This window comes from Manis javanica, chromosome 8, assembly GCF_040802235.1.
Source record: "Manis javanica isolate MJ-LG chromosome 8, MJ_LKY, whole genome shotgun sequence".
Taxonomy (NCBI): Eukaryota; Metazoa; Chordata; class Mammalia; order Pholidota; family Manidae; genus Manis; species Manis javanica.
In genome coordinates this window covers 100,082,191-100,102,518 of record NC_133163.1, presented here as the reverse complement: position 1 = coordinate 100,102,518, position 20,328 = coordinate 100,082,191, and the positions used below count along the sequence as shown (strand labels likewise).

At 47.3% G+C, this 20,328-nt stretch overlaps 1 pseudogene; it reads left to right on the top strand.

Moving 5' to 3' along the window:
* Positions 1-2,536: 2,536 nt before the first annotated feature.
* Positions 2,537-20,328, top strand: LOC140843151 (histidine decarboxylase-like; annotated as a pseudogene).

The following is a 20,328-nucleotide window of genomic DNA, read 5'->3' as shown; positions in this document are numbered from 1 at the left end:
GGAGCTATGAATATACAATGGAGAAAAGAGCTTCTTCAACAGATCATGTTGGGAAAACTGAACAGCTACATGCAGGAGAATGAAACTGGATTATTGTTTAACTCCATACACAAAAGTAAACTCAAAATGGATCAAAGACCTGAATGTAAGTCACGAAACCATAAAACTCTTAGGAGAAAGCATAGGCAAAAATCTCTTGAATATAAACATGAGCAACTTTTTCTGCATGCATCTCCTCAGGCAAGGGAAACAAAGTAAAAAATGAACCAGTGGGACTACATCGAACCAAAAAGCTTCTGTTCAGCAAAGGACACCATCAGCACAACAAAAAGGCATCCTACACTATGGGAGAATATATTTGTAAATGACTCATCTGATCAGGGGTTAACATCCACAATATGTAGAGAACTCATATGCCTCCACACCCAAATAATAAAAAACCCAATAAAAAATGGGTGGAGGACCTGAACAGATATATCTCCAAAGAAGAAATTCAGATGGCCAACAGGCACATGAAAAGATGCTCCACATTGCTCATCATCAGGGAAATGCAAATTAAAACCACAATGAGATATCATGTCATAAAGTTAGGATGGCCACTATCCAAAAGACATGAAAAAAACAAATGCTGGCAAGGATGTGGAGAAATGGGAGACCTCCTACACTGTTGGTGGGAACGCAGATTGGTACAATCGCTGTGGAAAGCAGTATGCAGATTCCTTAAAAAACTAAAAATAGAAATACCATTTGACCCAGTAATTCCATTCCTAGGAATTTACCCAAGGAAAACAAAATCCCTGATTCAAAAACATATATGCACCCCCATGTTTATCACTGCACCATTGCAATAGCTAAGATACGGAAGCAACCTAAGTGTTCATCAATAGATGACTGCTAAAGAAGAGGTGGTACATACATACACTGGAATATTATTCAGCCATAAAAAAGAAATCCTGCCATTTGCAACAAAATGGATGTATCCAGAGGGTATTATGCACAGTGAAATAAACCAGGTGGAAAAAGAAAAATACCATATGATTTCACTTATTTGTGGAATATAAAAACAAACAAGACAGAAGGAACAAACAACATTAGGCTCATAGACATTGAGAAGTGACTAGTGGTTACCAAGAAGGAGGGGAGTATGGGAGGGGAAAGGGCAGGGAGACTGTTAAACAACTGTGATGTACATTTGATAATAATGAATGAATGAATGAATGAATGAATGAATAATGTCCAGTCCAAGAAAAAACAAAGACGCATTCTGTTATAGCTCAAATATTTTTATCCCCCACAGATTCATATGTTGAAGCCTAACCTCAAATTTGAGGGCATTAGGAGGTTGGGCCTTGGGAGACAATTAAGTTTTGCTAAGTTCATGAGGGTGAAGCCCCTATATACCATTAGTACTCTTATAAGAGACTATGCTATGTGAGGATAGAGCAGGAAGAACATGGCCATCTGCAAGTCAGGAGGAAGGTTCTCACCAGACATGGAATCTGCTGACACCATGAAAAGGGATCACGTAGGCAGCTGGATGTACGACTTTTGAGCTCAGAAGACTGGAAGGCCTCATGGTATAAATTTGACACAAGGTTTGTACTTTGTTATCACATCGGTACCATTTAAAGCCATAGGCATGGATAAATCCACTCAGGAAGAAAGATGAGAAGAGGGTGATACCCTGAAGCATGCCAACACTTAGGGCTGGCTGGAGGAGACAAACAGTAAGGCAGAAGAAAGAGCATGGCAGGCCATTTTATTGAAGTCCGCAGAGACTTACTACGCGTCCAAGACAAGGAAGTAGTAACTACAAAATACCACTGAAAGAAAGGACAAGGAAGATGAAGAATCGAATGGAAACAAACAAAAAAGTCTATTTTTTGGCACCTTGAAAGCATTTGATCACTGTTTGCTCAGAACTCAAGCTCCAAGAGTAGTGTTTCTCCTCCCTACGGTATAGTTTCCACATGTCCTTTTACACACACACCCTTCTAAGTGATTAAGTCTGGGGATGTTTCAATTGTTACTCCTTTTGCTTATCTGTGTTCTCTCATCTCTCTGCAACAATCAGTATTATGTAGTAATTAAAAAAACCCATTGTGTTAGAGGATAACATCTGCCTGTTGCTGAGCACAGCACGGCCAGCAGGGCAGCATCACTTAAGGGCCTGTCCTCCCCTCCCTGCGGTGGATGGCGAAGCAAAGGCAGTCGTAATACTGATAATTTGTGCTGCTTATTCTGCATTGCTTTGTGCCGTGCTACCGAGCTGGGAGTTTTGACGGAGGCTGAGGCCCTGTGGTGTAAATCCAGGGGCAGAAAGCATGAGGGCCCTTTACCATATTCACCTGGAGGCTGCCTGCAGGCTTCGGTTGCTAAGTGTGCTTTTTCATTTAGAAGCGCTTTTCATACTGCATCTTTCTCTCTCTCTCTTTCTTAAAATCCTGGATCTCTTGACCAGCCAAAGATGAGTTCACTGTTCCCATCAAGGACTGGGAGAAATAAGGGGTGGGATTAATTGGGCCTGGAGGCAGGGCCCGGAGGGCGGAGCTAAGGTGGAAAAAAGGAGAGCCCTCTAAATAAAGGGCCGGCGCTGGCTGCCCAGGAGCACACCTTCGTCCTCGTCCGTGTGTGTCTTGTGAGGAGCAGAGCCTGACCCGGGGAGGTGATGGATCCCGAGGAATACAGAGAGCGAGGTGAGCCAAGGGGTCCTGGCCCTCTGTCCCACAGCCACCCCTGCGGGAACTGCTGCTGGCGTCAGCCCTTGGCTTCTGCGGGGTCATTCGGAGCCTTAGATTCACCTGCTGAGAGGTGACTCCAGCAAAACCTGCCCTGAGAGAGGAATGTGAGGTCAGTTCAGAACTCCTGTCGCCCTCTCATTCTCTCTCCCGTCCCGCTGTCACAGAGGCTGTGCTGCCGAGTCACGCTCCCCCTTTTTCCCTTCTCACACAGAACAGGGGACTGGATTCCTGATCTCCTAAGTGGCGAGAGGGGGACGATTCATATTCTGAAATTGAAAAAAACACTTTCCCTTCGTATTCTGTCATCACTGAGAAATCTTCTCTTTCTTTGTATTCATTTCCCTATGTGTGAATCTCTCAGTGGGGGTCTTTCATTTACTCATTCATCCCTTAAATGTTTAGCAAGCAGCTATTATGTCTCAAGGCTTTTGTGATGAGCAAAACTAAATAGTTAACTTATTTTCAGGCATGGCTCTCCTAAGAGGGGAAGTAGATAGTTCCTTAATTTCTCTTTCTATAACTTTATATATGCTTATCCCTACGGGTAGCTTATATTGCATAAAATTCCTTTGCTGTAAGTTATCATCCCAAGTCTAGTCCACCCAGATGTAACTCTCTAAGTGGTTAGCAGCCTTTACACTTAAGTGTGCATTAAACATTTCACTGCTTTCCAAAGGTACTTTTGGCTGAGAGCAGGTTTCTGTGGACATTTATCCTGTGTGTGGAACACAAATCGATTTCATCCGGCCTCTGGATAAGTGGAGCGCTCGCATGGGTGCCGAGCCACTCACCGGACACATCGGGCTGTGGGGGTGGGGGCTGGAGGGGTGCTGAAAGACTCCTTCACGGTTGTGTTTGGGGCTTGCCCTGCTGGTGCAAATTTTGCACAAGCTTGTGCAGAGGAAAGAGATCTGGTTCCCTTTCCTCTTCTCTCTTTTACTATCATTATTATTATTGTTTTTGCAACAGGGAAAGGACCGTAGGGAATACTGAGGAGGAATTAGAGATACTGAGAGTGAAAGAGAGATGAAGCCATAGACACAGAAGGGAGAGAGAGACTCTAAACAAGAGACAGAGGCACTGAAGCCAGACCCTCCCTGCAGAAATGAAAGAATAATAATGTGCAGTGGCTTCAGAGCATTTGACCTGGCTGTTTTTCTTCCTTATTCATTTAATAATGTTTTTCTGAGCATCAAAAACATGCTCTAGGCACTGGGGTTTTGGTAGAGGCAGAGACAAGGAAATCAAGGGATTAGGCCGTGGCTTTGCGTTTTCCCAAGAAATACTAATTGGTGCAGGGTTCTTAGTCTCAGTCTGTGGTTGTGCTTTAGGGATTCCATAAACCTCGGAAATTTTGAACGAAATTTTGTGTATGATTAAGCCTTGGGTTTAAATCAGATTCTTAAAGAAGTCCATGGGTCAAAAAAAAAGGCGAGGAATTACTGTCGCAGTGGGAATGGTGAACAAATAGCTTTTCACCTTTTATCAGAGGCTGGCCTGGGAGCCTGCCATCTGTGCTAACAAGAATAGGTTGGGGGTGTGCATGTGTACGTGGCACTTTTTCGTAAAAAGTGCCACAGAGTTTCTACTGAACGTGTAGATGTCTGTTCTGTTTTTGAGAAGAAAAGAAAGGAAAGAAAGATGATCACGGTTGATATGGAGAAGGAGAGGGGAATATAAGGAGATACCTTACTTTGGTGCTGGCGTTTTATGCTTTGAGATCACGCCCTGTTCATCTGCGTGCTCCACACCCACCATCAGTCATTCACTCCCTCACTCAGGTTTTACATTCCGAAGATGAGGCTTATGGGGGCATCAGACCCTGCGCACCTCAGCCATGAATCATCTCCTCCCTCACCAGTCTCCTGGCTGACCTGAAGGGGACTGGCATGCATTGGCCAGGCCCACTGAGGGCACATGAAGCCTGCTTCTCTGCCTTCCTCGCAGGAAAAGAGATGGTGGATTACATCTGCCAGTACCTGAGCACAGTGCAGGAGGGGCGGGTGACTCCAGACGTGCGGCCTGGCTACCTGCGAGCTGCCTGAGGCTGCCCCTGAGGAACCTGACGGCTGGGACAGCATCTTTGGGGACATTGAGCGCATCATTATGCCTGGGGTGAGAGACAGTCACTGCGACAGTGATTCTGGCCTTGGGGGCATAGAGAATGGGATGTAGGCCCGAGGAAAGACCTGCCTTAGGTAAGCCAGGGGTGACCCTGCACCACCTCACACCAACAGCCAAGCCTGTCTCCTGGGCATGTAGAGGATCGGGACTGTGACTGAAGTTAGGTTTGTGACGCCAGGGCTGACCTGCAGTGGTAGTTAGGGAGCTGGAGGGGAATCAGGACTGTATCCCAGGGCCTAGTCTGACAGAAATGTGGAAATCTAATGGGATGAGGTGGGAAGTGAAATTTGGGTCTGAGGGGAAAGGATAACTGGAGAGCAAGATGGAGAGAGGAGGCTGGAGAGAGTCGCAGAGCCCCAGTGGGCAGAACCAGGGACTCTTCTGCAAATCCTGAGACACACCAAAGGTAGGGAGGAGGCTGAGAGCACATTCCCCCGTGGGCACCCTACTGTCAGCTTGGGAGGCTCAGGAAGCTGGGCGAGTCCCTCTCCCCCATAAGGTGGGAGCCATGTCCATCCTCTCCTGGGGGAAGTCTCATGATTGAGCTGCTTTGCAGCAGCAGGAAGGGGCTTTCCCTGAATCATCGTTACTCTCAGTGACAAAAGGCACATGTGGTGACAGCACTGGCAGGGCCAGAGAACAGACAGAAGCTGGCTGATTCCTGAGGCTTTAGCTGGAGCCATCTGCCATGGGCTGTGCCGACGTACCTGACCACAAGGGATGAGGAGCTGTGCCTCAGCACTTGGGCTGTGAGTGCACCGGTCATTCTGCCACAGCAGGGCTGCCTTTACCGACCTCCATGCCATGTGCCAGGCACTGTACTAGCTGCATTACAGGCTAGATTGTTTTAATCACACAGTGACTCTATGATCCCTGTTGTACAGATGAGGAAACTGAGGCTCAGGGAAGTTAACTGTCTTCACAAAGTCACAGATCCAAGATCATAACCTAGGCCAGTCTTCCTTGACAGGCTCTGCTCTTTTTACTGCACTGATGTTCTACCAGTGAGGGACTAAGTCCCCTAGACTGAGCCACGCGCCCAGGCTCTGCCCCTTCAGCTGCAGCCCCATCCCACAGGTTGTGCTCCCTCTCCCTGCTTGGGGCGCTGGTGTCCTGACTGCATGTCCAGAGGCTCCTCCCCGGGCCGACTTGAGATTTGCTTCCAACTTCCCCAGAGAGCTTTGGACCTAAATGTGACAGAAATATGCCTGGGGGCAGGGATGAGAAGTTAGTCAAACTCAGAAACTGGTGGCAAGTTTGTCCAAAGCCAAACACTCATCTCTGTGACCATGCAGCCTATTTCACAAGCGTCTTTCGGAAATTTCATAATCGTAAAGCTTTACCCAGAAGGCGGGCTCCCTGATCAGATTATCTCCTGGATGTCATTCTGTAAAATGTAATCTGCTGATGGGCTAACTGTAGTTGGTAGTGAGAACCGGAAGCAACTGTCAGAAGAGGTGGAAATGAGCCGATTCATTGGATTGAAAGAAAATCCAGCAGTTGCTGGGGTGCAGTGAAAGGGGCTCATTGCTTGGCAGAGAGGCCTGTCTGCTTTTGATAAGTGTTCATCTAGCTTATCTTATCATATTTATCTTGCAAGAACAGATAATTGTCTCTCAATAGGGCCAGGAGGTGGAAGCCCTTCTCGGGGTTTCCTAAATACTGTCACTAAGCACCTCGATAATGAAGACTCAATCCTCTATTTCATCTCACAGGCTGCACCAGGCTCTGAGAGCTGGCCTGAAAGCAGTGGGCCCTTTGCTTTCACATTTGGCCAGCACCTCACTGAAATCTAGATTAATTTTTCCTTCCTGCCACCTCCTAGACACACAGAGAGGAAAAACTGTGCACTATTTCCAACCCTGCTTAGAAAAACCACATCAGCTCTGCATGGGGGAGAAGGCAGCACGCCATCCTGCTGGGGGCTCGAGCTCTGGACTCAGACAGCCTGGGTTTCTCTCTTGGTGCTGTCATCTGTCCTATAAGACATGCGTGATCATGGGATGCCGCCTCTCCCTGACAGCCCCAATTCTCATCTCCAAAAGAAGGATAATGGTAGACTTACTTCATTGGGGTGCTGTGAGAATTAAATAAGGTATAAAGCATGGACAAGTGGAAGATACTGTTATTACGTATGACACATTCTTCCTGGTGCAGATTCAGGAAGAGATCTGATTATCTAATCATCAAGTCAGCGTATAGGATGTGTCTGTCACCATGTGATTAACTTGCCATTCTCACAGCTTTACGTTTTGCAAAATTTCCTTCCAGGCTGATCCACATAATAATCCCGGGAGACAGGATTTATTATACAATGAGGAACTGAGGTCAAGAGTGGTGCAGAGTTGGACCCTGTTTTTATGGGGTCTGAATTGTATACACATTTTGAGATCCCCTGTAAGAAAATAAAAGTGTGTATCTCAACAGAGACCTATGCAAATACGGGATCTAGTTGCTTTAGTTCATTGGCTTCACAGTAAATCTACAAAGTCACACTGGAACCTGTCTCCGTGGGTTTAAATGTTCTGCTCCTTCTACCATACACAATGTCCTTGCTGATGAGGGATAAAAGGAATTTGTGCGCACGGAATTTACCTTGATGATACACTAAGATGCTATCTAATGAGTTCTCAGTAGGGCTGGAGCACTTAGAAAGATAGTGAGTGGGTGTTCCATAGGCTTGGGGACAGGATCAAACGGGGCTGAGGAACTGGGGAAAGGCTCATGGAGAAAATGAATATTTGGTAGCTTTCTCAGAATTAACAGCTTTGGGAGGGCCATGTCTGTATGAGAAGTTCTTCCTGTCAGGGAAACAGCATTGCCCAAAGGCATGAATGCAGAAATGACCAGGCCATGCTTGTAGAACAGTGAGATGAAGCTAGATTAGATCATCAGTGAAGCCAGTGAGTCACTGAGGGGACTTCAGAGACCTGTTATGGAAGGTCCTCTGTGTCCATCGGGCTCCTCCTTACAATCAGTTTAATCTGATTATGGGTTCAGGGGTTTATTTGGAGGTAGGGGTCTTGTGCCCTTGGCCTACCCCTTCTGCTCTCTCTACTTTTTTCTTCATCCCTACTGGGGAGCTAAAGACAGCTTTGAACCCTTTCACACTGACTGTCTACAGGAGCTGCTTGCCCAGAGAGCTCATAGATCCATAAAACAAAGGATGCTTTTTGCAAGAAACTGGATGAGGCAAGCAGCCTACTCTTCTGGAGCTCATAGTCTCCCCTTCCATTTATTACTGGGCTTGGGTGGCATGGGGGATAAGCACTGGAGCCTAATGTGAACGCTACCCAGAATCCACAATCCTAATTACTACAGCAATTGTCATTCTGCATATTCCCTTCTGGTCTTTGCATACGTGCCAATGTTCCACTGATCAACAAGCTTAGAATAGGAAACTGTGGTCGGCAAGAACACCATGAATATGTCTTATTTGTATGGAGTTGTGTAACTTATTTGCCTGTCTTAAAACTGTCAACCCATCTCTAGAGTGGGTGCTCCCCCTTGCCAGGGAGGGTCTCTGGTGGAGGAAAGCCAACTGCCATGCCTCTTGGTGCCATTTGTGTACATGCTCTGCCTCCAGGTGGTACACTGGCAAAGCCCCCATATGCACGCCTACTACCCAGCTCTCACCTCTTGGCCATCGCTGCTGGGAGACATGCTGACTGATGCTATCAACTGCTTGGGGTTCACCTGGGTGAGTAACAATGGCTGTAGCTGTAACCAGTGGTGATGGGGGACATAGCAGGAAGTGACATATCTGGGGCAGACATACTTGTCCTGGTCTTTGAACAGGGTTCCAAGTTAAATATCAACAATGACTACTTTCTTGGAGCTTAGGCTCTATATAAATTATCTCTTCTTATCCTTTAACCCTATGGATTCATTAGTATCAGCCCCATTTTGTAGGTGAAGAAATTGTGCCTTAAGTAGCTGATCTCTCCAAGATCAAACAGATTATAGAGGCAGAGATGAGATTTGGACTGTGATCTGGTTATTGCTACAATTTGTGACCCTAACTAAGCACTTGGGCTTCTATGGGTACAACTTCCACCGTGGTCCTGTCTTTGAGAGGTTAGGGATATGCCCTAAGACTTCCCTTAATAACTAATCAGCTTTAAATTGTGTCAGAAGCCTCCTAGAACAGCTTTATATATTTCACCTGAATTGTTATAGGGTGTGGGAATGGGGGTTGGGAGGATTGGGGGTGAGTAAAATTGCTGTTTCTTCCAGGAAGTAGTGTTTTGTTTCTTAGTCCTTGCGCTTCCCCTCTGGCCTTTAGATTGCTTCTCGGCCGGTACTTCAGGGACTTGGGAGTCAGATGAACATGACCACTTCTTGGGCTGTTTCTCCACAGAGCCTTGGGGCCCAGGGGAATCTACCTCACTGAGGGCAGTATGAATCCAACGCCCCACATTCTTTTCCCCTTTTTGGCTTGGCAGAAGATGGGGTGGAGATGGGGCAAAGGGCCTGTCAGTGACCCTTCTCCAGGGATAAGATAGGTCAGGTTCCCATTGATACCGTCAGGGCCTGGGCAGGGGCAGGGCACAGACACGATGTATCTCCAGGGCTGGCGTGGCATGTTGGTCCCTGGGGCTCCCAGGATGAAACTGCTTTCCTCCTTTAGGCTTCCAGCCCTGTGTGCACGGAGCTCGAGATGAATGTCATGGACTGGTTGGCAAAAATGCTGGGACTCCCAGAGTACTTCCTGCACCACCAGCCCGGCAGCCAGGGGGGAGGCGTCCTGCAGGTGCCTTCACGAGCAAAGCTCCTTCTAGCGTGGCGGATAAGTAGTGACAGATAAGCCAAACCCTTGCCCGGGCAGTTCTGTTCTCGGGGGATCTGCCCACGCCACTCACACCACCACCATCCCATCGCCACCATCACCATCACTAACGACACCAGTCCTGAGAGCTGGTAGCTCTGCCGCGCCCCCATTCCCACTGCTGCTGCCTCTCCTCTCTCCGTTTCCACAGCTGCCCCTGCCATCGCCACTCCTCCTGTCTTTTTTCTCTGAAGAAGATTAAAGAGTCAACACATGATCACATTTCTGGTATTACTTGACTCGGGTTCTCACTTTATAATCTGACAACTTCCCTTCTGTGTTCCATTTCACACCTTGTGGTAAGCAGATAGGAGAAGGCAAGTAGGCCCAGGACATCCTTGGCAGTGAGAGAAAGTAACGCCAATTAATTTGGGTATCTGTCAAATGATGGTTCTTCCAATATTTCTTTTTTTGTCAAGGTCAGGCCGCCTAATGGGGCTTGCTGGGTGCGTCCCGTAGCCTGCGCGTGTTGCTAGGTGCCTTTGCATCTCTAGATCTTGACGAGCAGGAGGGCTTGATTCTGAGACTCTCCACAGTCTTGAATTTTACTGTGATGTGTAGTTTTCCTGGTTTTAAAATCAATAAGGTAGAGATAATAATAATATTTTTCTCAAAGAGTGGATGTGATGACTAAATGAATTCATCTATTAGATGAAAATATCCATACTGCCCTGAGATGAGAACTGGTAAGTTTGCTGGGCCCGTCTGCTAGCTAAGTGACCACTCGTCTCACTCGCAGCAATCCGACAGCAAGATTAAACTCTGAACCTCACAAGGAAGACAAATCACTGCATATTGTGGCCACTGCATTCTGGGTTGTTTGTTAGCAAATAGTTGGGACTTCAGATATTATACCTGGAAGGACATAGTAAATGTCTGCTATACATCATCTGGCTTTTCATCTCATTATCTCCAGGATCTTGCAGGTAAATACTATCACCCCCAATTTTGAGAGGAGTGCACTAAAGCTCAGATAGGTTAAAAATGGGCCCCAGGTCACACAGCCGGTAAGTGGAAGAATGAGGATTCAAACCCAGGCCTGTCTAAGTCGAACTGTGCTTTCTCCTGTACTCATCCGCCATGCAAACTTGGCTTAGTCCTGTATCCTCTCTGAACATCACCATCCTCATCCGTAGACCGATACTTTTATCGCAAGTATCTCCGAGAGGTTTCATGAGGTGCAAAAGGGATGACTTACTATGAATTGCTATATAATTGGCAGGAGGTACTATTGTTATTTCTGTTCTGCTGGCTTCCGTTTTGTGGAGTAATTTCCAGCCACTGAGTATCTTGTGGAATCTGGCCTGTACCCCAAGCTGTGATGCTTATTGCCAGGCTTTAGAGCAGGGGACTATCAGCTGCTGGTCACCTGGAGATTTCAAGAAAGAAAAGCACCACAGACTGAGTGAATGATGAGAAACCATTGAGATTCCCACGAGGCGGCTAAGGTGGCCCCCAGGATTCCCATACTCATGGCCAGAGTGAAGTCCTTTCCACTTCTCATTTGTATACTTGATACTCCCACTTGAAAGGCAGCTAAAGGGATGTTCTCCATTTTCTAAATGAATATTTATATTATCTTATGTAATATTATAAATGTGATCCCAAGGGCTCAGGAGCTATTGGTAACAAAACAAGACCAGAGTCACTGGGTTCTCAGATGGGGCAGGACCAGCTGTCACTGGGATATGCCTGTGGGAACAGACTCCGTTTCCATACCAAATAAACTGGAAGTTCGTTAAAGGAAGTTGTACATGGGGAGCAGGCATACAGATAAACACACTTATATCTGGCAGGGACCGAGCATTCTCTTTTTGGTCCCTGTGGCTTCTCTAATAAAGATGCTGCTCTTAGGTGAAAATCTGCTTCCATGACTTCCCTGAAAAATTAGGGAGAGGGAAGTGTCCCATGAATGCATAGGGTGTAGTGAGTGGAGAATTCATAGTAGGCACTCGAATTTGTGAGGAAGAACACTCCCCTCTGCAGGAGCTATTCCTTAGGAATAACACACACACACACACACACACACACACACACACACACACACACACACACACACACACACACACACGGAGGTTGCCACTGGTAATCCTTGTTCCACTACAGAGTACAGTCAGTGAGTCCACCTTGATCGCTTTGCTGGCCGCAAGGAAGAACAAAATCCTGGAAATGAAAGCATCTGAGCCTGGGGCAGACGAGTCCTCCCTGAACGCCCGGCTCATTGCCTATGCCTCTGATCAGGTGACTTGCCCAACACAGACCAAATCTTCAGGCCAGGGCTTAGCTTATGGAGTCTTAGTCCTTGAATAAGTTTCTTCTAGACACAAATAAGTTGGGATTTAAGGCAGGTCATGCTGTGGAGGTTGTCTCTAGGAACCACAGGGACGGACAAATGTAAATGTTATGTTTGATTCACTTAGTTTGGCTTCAGCAGTTGCTGTGGAGTTCTCATTCCAGGATGAGTCGACTAGCAGGTCTCTGTGTTCCTTCTAGGCTCACTCCTCAGTGGAAAAGGCCGGTTTGATTTCTCTTGTGAAGATGAAATTTCTGCCTGTGGACAACAACTTCTCACTCCGAGGGGAAGCTCTTAAGAAAGCCATCGAGGAGGATAAGAAGCGGGGCTTGGTGCCTGTTTTTGTAAGTCGGAATGTGTTCTGTGCTTAAACAATAGAACGTGGAGGTGAGGAAGGAATCTGGGCAGAATCCAGGCAAGTAACATGCTGCAAACAAAAGCAGAGAGATCCTCAAACACGATGTGTTACGATTTATGAGTTGCTATTCATTGGGCTAGGCAATCAATTTTGTGGGTCGTAATAAGCATTACAAAAATAAGTAGATCAGAAAATATCAGAGGGTATTCTTGTAGCACAGAGTATCTATTGTTTTGTGGAACTTTTATTTCAAATACACATGTATATATATATGTACTAGGTTACTTACTATATAGAATGTGTTTCTTACTGTGGGTCATAAAAAGTCTTGTGTGAAATGCAGTGTTCTAGTGGGATGGGCAGGATAGAAAATATCTGTGGTTAAGTCTTTTTTTTCTGGCCCAGTGTATCTCACGAGCCCACCTTCCCACGTTAACTTCCTTTATTTTCCTCCAGGTCTGTGCAACACTGGGGACCACCGGGGTGTGTGCATTTGACTGCCTGTCGGAGCTGGGCCCCATCTGTAAGTGTCTGCCCTGTCTGGCTAGGAAGACAAGTAATGAATGTGAGAATGTTCCCCAGAACAAGAACCTGAAACTAGCTCTGTGGAATTTGCTCACCCTTTCTTGGTCACAGCAAAGGCTGAGGTATGGGAAGAGCCACCAAAGGTCACAGGTGCTTCGCCCAGGCAGCCAGGTCAGTGCTTTCCCCAGCGGACCAAAGGTTAGAGCTGCTCCTCTGCATCCTGGCCTAGTGGGCAGCAGTGGGAGACTTGTAGCTTTTCTGCCCTCTCTCCTGTATGTCAAAGTCTCCTTGCAGACTGTATGAAAAGCACAGGGTGAATGAGGCATAGTGGAAGATTGTCTACTCTAAACTAAGACAAGGAAAAAGGCAGGGGAGGGGAAACCACAGGGAGAGACAAAGACAGAGAAGAAACCCAAGTGTTCAAATTCCCCAAGCACCAGACCCACTAGAAGAGCCATCCCCTCCCACTGTTTGTTTGTATTAGATTCATTAGCATTGCTCTCTGGACCAGTGGGAAGTTGGTTTTTTGCCAGGAAGTTCTAGCTCGAGGCCTTAACCCTCAGGTCAGTGAGAGAAAGAGGCCAGGGTGCAGCTCTGTGGACCTTCTCTTTAGGAGGCGGTGAGGCCTCATTTAGCCCCAGCCCTCACATTGCCACAGCCCACCCCCAACGCCCATCTCCACATACCTGGACATCTCACTTAGACAGAGCAGGCCCACCATTCCCAGCTCTGCTCTGGCAGCCCTCCAGCCAGCGGGGCCAGGTGAGAGGCGCCTTGCAGCTGGGTGGTGGCAGCCACATCCTACCCCTAGTCCCATCTCCCGGCCGGGTGACGTTTGCCTCCTCAGGTGCCAGTGAGGGGCTGTGGCTCCACATCGATGCTGCCTATGCAGGCTCTGCCTTCCTGTGCCCTGAGTTCCGCGGCTTTCTGAAGGGCATCGAGTATGCCGATTCCTTCACCTTTAGTCCTTCCAAGTGGATGATGGTGCACTTTGATTGCACTGGGTTCTGGTGAGTGTGGCAGCCCAGCTCCCAGCCTGTGGGAAAGCCATGCTTCCTCTGTGAGGCCTCAGCTGCTAATGCCCATTTGGAAACCCACAGGGTCAAGGACAAGTACAAGCTGCAGCAGACCTTCAATGTGAACCCCGTCTACCTCAGGCATGCCAACTCGGGTGTGGCCACTGACTTCATGGTGAGTGGCCAGAAAGGGGCAGCCTAGTGGTCTCTGAGATGGAAACTGGCTTCCTCTTGACCCCAGCATCTCCTGTACACTGGCTTCCACCAGAAATGGGCACGCTGTGAGCCCAACACATCATACTGCCACTGTATACCTTTGGTTTCAAGCTGTGCCTAAGGATACAGAAGGAAACCCAGAAAATTGTTAAAAACCCTAGAAAATGAGACCCACCTCTGAGGCAGTGTGCACGCTGAATACTTGTGGCATTGTCTACCGCCTAGAAATGCCTTCCCCACCCCGAGTGGGCCAGTTCCCTTCTGCCTCATCTTGGATAATCTTTTCTGCTTACTACCCAGCGGCAGGGCGGGGTGGAGAATTTCCTTGGATGGGGAACGAGGCTCCTTGGTTTAATCACTTTCTTTTGTTCCCAGAGAGGCACTGCGTGGGTGCGGGTGGAGCGTGGGTGCTTTCCCTGGCCTTCTGGGTGCCTTCTGGCAGTCCTAGCCTTCCCAGCGAGCTCGCTGCACCCCATTCTCAGCCTGTACTACCTCTTGGGGGAACAAATTCTTCAGATTTACTCCTCAGTTTGAGGACGAGCCTTCCTTTTAATTGTAGGGGAGACAGGGATGTAAACAAGTTAAATCCACGTGGCCAAGGGGCCGCAGCAGAGCAGAGTGAGAGGAGCCTGGTCTGGAGTGCTCGCCAGCCTTCGTCCTTCGGGAACTCAGTGGGCTGCCCTGACCTCGGCTTCCTCATCTGTGAAGTGGACTCAGTCACCCTGGTTTCACAGGGTATTGTGAGGCTGACATGGGAACATGCCTATAGATCATTAACATAATACTGGGAATGTGGCAAATGGTAGGAGTAATATTCGTAAAAGTTCTTTTAACTGCTGAGATTTGCTATAGCGAAGTGGTTAACCATTTAGGTGCTAAAGCCAGACAGCTTGGGTCTGAATCCTGGCTCCTCCATTTATTATATTTGTGCAGCCTTGGGAAAATGGCTTAAACTCTGTGTCTAAACTTCCTCATTTGTCCAACGAGGATGATGATAATAATACCAGCTTCTTAGGTTTGCTGTGAGGATTAAGGGAATCAGTATTGAAGTACGGAGAGCAATGCCTGAAGTGTGTGAGAGTCACTCTTTGGGAAGAGATGTTTCTGTCTTTCCTCCTTGGGCAACTGAATTGTCCTGCCGTTTTAGTCCTAAAGTAATATATCCATTATCTCTTCATTTTATTGGTTATTCTTCTGTAGACCAGCTCAGACTTGCTTTAGGTTTTTGCAGCTTTGGAGTGGCATTGCAAGCAGCAAGCTTGCAGTGGTTGGGGGATGCTCCAAAGGTTGATACAAATAGAATATTTCATTCATCTCCACTGCCCTGTGTGGTGGGCTTTCAACAATTTCTTAATTTAAAAAAAAATGTCTACACCTTCCCAAGGGGCAGACATCTTTAGGAGTAATTCTAGCTTTCTTTCCTGAGTGTAAAACGGTGCCCATTTTCCTGTAAGTATATTAGGATCTCGGAAACATAAGAGCATTTCTTACCTAAGTCTGTTTTGGATTTCATGTTTCTTTTTGTGTTTGGTGTTTTTTTTGGTTCACAACAGTGTCTCAATATCTTCCTGTGGTTCATTCCCATAAGTTTGGAGATTTTTATGGTGCTTTCTCTCTTCTAGATAACTTATAAAATATTAAATTAAGCTTAGCAGTGGTCCAGGGGAGCCTTACTCTTTGTACTTCTACATCCAGAAGGTGCTGCTGTCTGCTTTTCCTTTCCCTCCCTGTAATCCTAGGGGCTTAACTGTCAAGTCTCCGAGAAACTTCTACAAAACTGAAGTCCCTATCTCTGGTGTTCCTGGGGGTCTTCCCTGTTGCTCTGATTGTATCCCAAGGTCTTTATCACCCAGGAGCTGGCTGTAGCTTTAAATAGAAGCCCAGCTACATTGGAGATGAGCCAGAAATAGAGGCCCATCCTGGGAGAGAACCCTTAGGGACTTCACCCACGGCGCCCTGGAGCCACCTAGAATCAGGGCTTGATTCTTAGACATCAATCAGGGAAGCTCCTTGCCCTCCCCTCCCACCTTTCCCAAGAAAGGGGCACTATCTTGTCCTTGGCAGGGGAGACCTGCAAAACCTTGAAAGGACACAGAAGGGGCTTGGGAATGCCTCGAGTTAAAGAGCCATGTCACCCTTTATAAGACGAAATCTCCCATTTCAACAGAAAATATCACCTAGAACTACCCCGCTGGGTCAGTGTGATCTGGTTTTGGAATAGTGACAAGAGAAACAACTGGGGATACAGACAGAGTGTGAAGAAATCAAAATTAAAAGCATCTCTGCCTCTCATTTTAGTTTGTTGGGCAAAATAAAGTAGTTAGTTGGCCACAGCCATGTAGAAAACCCTGTTTTCAGGGAAGGCCCCTGTTATCCAGTCATTCTCCCAGAGCAGCCAGCTAACTAGGGTGGAGTTGCTTGCCTTCCCTGTTACAAGGATTTTGTCCCTCGTTCAGGTTTTGATGCCCTCTGCTGGTAAAGGAAGCCCCCAACTGGTCCTCGCCACTAGGGTGTTTGCTTGGAAATCACACGCTTAGTGCTTCATGTGGGAGAGGCACTGTGCACCAGCAAAGGGGTAATGTCATAACTGCTGGGTGTGGAAACTAGGGTGAAGGATGAAGGTGAGCACATTCCCGAGGATTTAGCAATCCTGTGGGTGAGTTCGATGGGACAAATATTTATTTCCAGCCAATGACATTGTAGTTAAGCTTTCTGACATGTGAGGAAGAGGTCACTAGAAATCACATTGCTTATCAGGATGACTGCCAATGTTTTCCAAAACTTTTGCTCTGGTTTCAGATCTGAGAAATTGCTTTGAAATTTTCAGATCTGTGGTGCCCACAACCTTGAATTTTGAGGTCTGTTGAATTTGGTCACCAGGAATGAAGGGCCAATTTAGTCTGGCAGGGGCCGAAATGCAGATGCTCACTGGAAATCTGAAAGCTGAAGGGATGCCTCCTGAGGGCACAGGAATGTCACAGGAAAAAGTCAGTACAAGACAGTGAGATTAAAGAATGACCATCTTGGTTCTAGGCAGAAACACCACTGACATTAGTAGCTCACATTTTTATCACCTCAATAGCCAACTTCGTGTGAAGTGCTTTGCATTGGTCCCACTCCCGCCAGGTCCTGGGCGGTGCTGTTCTGTGTCTTGATGCGCCAGTGAGGCAGCAACGCCTAAGGCCACAGCCAGTAAGGGGGGCAGCTGGGGGACAAACCCAGGTTTGCAGGTCCAGCATCTGGGCTTTTGATTACTAATAAAGGAAGAAAGAAAATAAATGAAAGGGCAGCGTGTGTGTGCAGGGTAGGAGCATACCCTTTTTAGAATTATGCTGATTGTCACAACTGTCTAAAAATTTTAGTCATTCTTACGGTTATGCCTGATTACTGTACTTTATATTTTGGGGGCAAACAGAAATAGGACTTTATGTTATGCTGTTCAGTCTAGCCTCTTTCAGAGAAAAAAGTGTATTGCTCCCATCTTGAATAAATATTAGCCTGAGATGAAATGCTTAAAGCAGCATTTAAAGCAAAGTGTCTTCTTCTCGGTTCAGGGTCTGGGCTTGGTCTCCCCTTGCACTCAAGGGCCTATTGGCCACCGTCGCCAATAGGATTTGGTCTCATGATGGGGAAGCCTTTGGTAACTTGCTTTTTGGCTGCTCCTTAGCAACAGCTTCAGGAGTCATGGTGATACTGTCCATCCCTGGAGGGCTGTGCAGGCAATAGATGATGAATAAAGCCCAGGAGTGAGTGAGGGAGTACCTTGTTAGAGACAATGCGCCCTTGTCTCTAACCGCGGGCACTGTGTTCCTCTGTTCTAGCACTGGCAGATCCCCCTGAGCCGGCGGTTTCGCTCTATTAGACTCTGGTTTGTGATTCGGTCCTTCGGGGTGAGGAATCTTCAAGCGCACATCAGACATGTATGTAGTGTGCAGGCGGTGGGCTGAGCCCATGCTTGCATTGTGTCTTAGAGGGGAGGAAGGCTGGTTTCTGTTTGCAGACCAGCCCAGGGCACCTGCAGTATGGGCTCAGGTGTCTAGGCCTGTTCTTGGCCTCTGGGACTTGATGATTACTCAGGGCGGCCATTTGTTTGTTAGCTAGAGGATCAATGAGCAGCAATGGCACTGAGAGCTGTCTGGGGTCTGTCCCCCTTGCCTGAGTGTCTCACCAATCCTTGGCTGTCATCGAGCACTGAGGAATGATGGCCCAAGAGCTTGACTAATAGAGGAAGAAAGAAAATAATGAAAAGGGCAGCGTGTGTGTGCAGGGTAGGAGCATATCCCTCTGAGAATTATGCTGATTGTCACAACTGTCTAAAAATTTAAGTCACTGATATGGTTATGCCTCAAACATGGCTTTCCTGGCTTGGACATGTAGACCTACCAAGTCTGGAACAAACATTGTTGCATTGTGTCAATAGGTATTTACCGGAGCGTTCTTGGGGACGTGGTTGGGCACAGTCTAAACAGACCATGCAGTGGAGAGAGAGAAGGGCACGGGTGAGGTTTGTCCCACTTGTCTCAGCATGGTCAAAGACAGGATTAGCTAAGTCCTTTGACTTCTCTTGAAATAGAGGATTGAGTCTGAGAACCAGATGATAGCATTACTTAGCAAAATATTTCATTGGATGAAGAAATTTTTAAAAAGGTGGAAACAAAAAAGGGATAGTCCTGTCCTTGTTAAGTTAATGATCCTAGGTAAGAAAAAAAAAGGAAATTAAAAAAAATGATATGACTTCAGTGAAAGATTAATATGATACAAAGCTCAAACTTTAAAAAAAATTAGAATGTGTGCAAAATCAAACGGTGAAGGACATTTGGCAGAAGCCAATCACAATTCTGTTTCAAAGGTGTCACTGGTTTAAACCCATTTAGCAGTGGGAAAGTTAATTCATAATTGTCCCTTGCCTGATTATTAATCTCAGTTCTCTTTGTATTTACAATTCCAGGGTACTGAAATGGCTAAATATTTTGAATCTTTGGTCAGAAATGACCCTTTCTTTGAAATTCCTGCCCAGAGGCACCTTGGCCTGGTGGTTTTCCGTCTAAAGGTGATGCCGTCTCCCATGGCCTGTGGGTGCTGTTATCTGGGGCTTGGGCGGCCTTTGGAGGTGCAGCTGCTGGGCTTCTGGGGATGCTTCTGGAGGATCTGATACCGATTTCAGTTCTCTTTATTCTTCAAACAGGGTCCTAATTGTCTCACAGAAAGTGTGTTGAAAGAAATAGCTAAAGCTGGCCGTCTCTTCCTCATCCCCGCCACTATCCAGGACAAGCTGATTATCCGTTTCACCGTGACATCCCAGTTCACCACCAGGGATGACATCCTGAGAGACTGGACTCTTATCCGAGATGCTGCCACTCGCATTCTGAGTCAGCATTGTACTTCCCAACCTAGCCCTCAGGTCGGGAACCTCATCCCCCCACCCGGGGGCCCCAGGGCCTTGGCCAACGGAATGTCCTTTCAGTCTGTCGGTGAGGCAGGGGGTGACCCAGCCCAGGCCAGGAAGATCATCAAGCAACCTCAGTGTGTGGGAGCCGGTCTTGGGAGAAGGGAAGACAGCTGCCGTCCTGAAACCCTGCTGGACCCACGTGATGACTGCTTTGCAGAAGAGTCTCCAGCGGTTACCAAGCACACGCTGTCCTCCTTCCTGTTCAGTTACTTGTCCGCGCAGAACAAGAGGAAGGCAGTGCGTTCCCTCAGTTGTAACAGCGTGCCTGTGAGTGCTCAGAAAGCACTGCCCACAGACGGCTCTGTGAGGAATGGGGGCTCCTCCCGGGTCAGAATCTTCTCTAGGTTTCCAGAAGAGATGATGATGCTAAAGAAAAGTGCCTTCAAAAAACTCATCAAGTTCTACAGCGTCCCCAGCTTTCCCGAGTGCAGCTCTCAGTGTGGGCTCCCGCTGTCCTGCTGCCCCCTGCAGGCAATGGTTTAGGCCGGAGGTTTCGGCCAGGATGTGTTTCAGGGAGTCTCTGAACCCCTCCGAATTGTGTGCTGAATTCCTGTGCTTATGTGTGTGTGTGCGTTTTTCTTGGGAGAGAGCCCCTAATTTTTATCAGGTTCTCATAGGGGTTCATGACTTATAATGGCACAGAAAGTTCTGGCAGTCTGGTCAGAGAGAAAGGTCCAGGGTAGTGTACTGACAGGCAGCTTCTGTGGTGCAGCTTGTGATATTCAATATAATGTAGCAATAAATTGTGCTTGTCCCAAAAAAGCCTCTCTTGTGTGAT